The sequence below is a fragment of the Silene latifolia genome, chromosome Y (assembly GCF_048544455.1).
Source record: "Silene latifolia isolate original U9 population chromosome Y, ASM4854445v1, whole genome shotgun sequence".
NCBI lineage: Eukaryota > Viridiplantae > Streptophyta > Magnoliopsida > Caryophyllales > Caryophyllaceae > Silene > Silene latifolia.
The window spans coordinates 181,475,091-181,477,238 of record NC_133538.1 but is presented as its reverse complement, the minus strand read 5'-3'; the positions used below and the strand labels follow the sequence as shown (position 1 = coordinate 181,477,238).

Genomic DNA, 2,148 nt, shown 5'->3' with positions numbered 1-2,148 from the left:
AGGGTGTTGAACATTTTGGCTTTTGTATAAAAGGTTGGGATGAAATTTGGTATTCTCATTGTAATAGTTGGAATAAGGGGTGCCACTCTTGTATGCTTGGAAAGCATTCACTTGTTCACTTGTCCCCATACATTCACTTTGGTCATGTCCCAAAGTTCCATAACTCTCACATACTCTACTTGGAATTGAGGATGATGCCACCATAGAATTAACATGTTGTTTGGGTGATTTGGAGGCCTCTTCAAGTTTAGCCATGGCCTTTTCAAACTTCAAATTGATGGTGTCAATGTGAGCACTTAGTTGAGCACCCAATTTTATAATGGAATCTACCTCATGATTTCCTCCTCTAGTAGTCTTCCGAGGCCTACTATATTACAAGTTATCAACCGCCATTTCTTCAATTTTGTTCCATGTTAGGTTGTCAACAACTTCGGTAAACATACCATTGGATCCCATACTAAGAATGTTTCGGGAGTCTTCATATAGACCATTCCAAAATTGTTGCACAAGGAACCACTCGCTAAGTCCATGGTGTGGACAAGATCGACAAGTGTCCTTGAATCTCTCCCATGCTTCATACAATGATTCCTCATCCCTTTGTTTAAAACCGGTGATTTGGGCTCTCAACATGTTAGTCTTTTCCGGAGGATAGAATTTCTTGTAGAAGGCAAGTGACAATTTGTTCCAAGAATCAATACCAAGAGTAGCCTTGTATAGGCTTTTCAACCATTGTTTCGCGGTACCAATCAAAGAAAAAGGGAATAAGACCCATCGGATTTGGTCTTGAGTACACAAAAAGTCTCCATATGTGAGTGAGGGTCTTCACTAGGCATCCCCCCAAATTGACTTCTCTTAACTAGTTGTATAAATGCGGATTTGGCAATGAAATTACCGGTTAAATGTTGTGGTGTAGGAGTACCATTTGGTAGGTTTTTCTCGGTTGGTACGGAATGTGATGCAAATTTAGGCATTGTGGGTTGATTTTGTGGTGTGTTTTGTATTGGGTTATCCTCTCCTTCTTTTGCAAAAGGGTTGGTAAAATCAATGTTATTTGGTTGAATGTCCACAATTTCTCCAATACCTCTCAAAGTACCTCTAGCAAGTCTTCTATTGTTGGTCAAAGTTCTTTCAATTTCAAGATCAATGGGTAACAAGTTACCTTGTGATCTCCTAGACATGCAAAATATCAAACAACTCAAAAATATTTAGAACAACCTTGAGGAGATTTACTTCCCCAAGGTAAAGAAAGACACAACTAAAAACAGTTAATGAAAATCAAATCAAGTTAACACCGTCCCCGGCAACGGCGCCATTTTTTGCTCGGTTATAAACTTCACCGTCAAAAGCTACCTAACCAAAACAATATTTATAACTTCACAAACTACTCTTAGCAAAGAGGCAAGTAAAGGTCGGATCCCAAGGGACGGGTATTGATGTAGGATTTTCAATTGCAAATGGTTGTGTCTAAGGGTGTCACAATTTGGGTTGAGATAGGAGATCAACTTAACTAATCAACAATATAAAAGTAAGGTAATAAAAACAAGCAAGGTAATTAAAATGAGATGTAAACAATTGATTAAAAGCACTAGGGTGTCATGGGTTCATAGGGGATTCATGGGAATTGATCATACAAACATATTCTCAGATTATAAGCAACCAATTATTGTTGTGATGGATATCTCTAAGAAGGTTTGGGTCCCGAAGCTGAATAAATTAGATTATACAACGCCTACAAGTCGACTTAGTCCTTCCTATTCAACTATATGCATGGTCTATTGAGACTCGAGTTGGTGTATAAGCTTACAAGTCTCATTGAAAAGACAGGTGATGAGTAAAAAATGCAAGGATTTATAGGCTCGTATTTCATCAAACATAACATGTGCATAAGTTGAAATCACAACAAGCACGCAAATAAATTATGAAAACATATTAGATTAAGCATGAATCATTCCCCGTGTTCGTTTCCCCTAATTCCCCATTAACCCTAGCTAAGGAAACTACTCACTCATTATCAAGTTTAACATGCTAACAAGGTTGTCAATTATATTAACAAGGCAAAACATAATGAACAAGTAAGAAAGATTAACAATCATTAAAATAAGGATTAAGAGAATTATACCTATGGAGATTCCAAAATAATAATGCAAA

General features: G+C 37.2%; 1 non-coding gene across 1 annotated transcript; it reads left to right on the top strand.

Moving 5' to 3' along the window:
* The first annotated feature begins 523 nt into the window (after window positions 1-523).
* On the top strand, window positions 524-630 carry LOC141635368 (small nucleolar RNA R71). The gene has a single exon (XR_012540062.1). It is a non-coding gene; the product is annotated as a small nucleolar RNA R71 (small nucleolar RNA).
* Window positions 631-2,148: the final 1,518 nt, after the last annotated feature.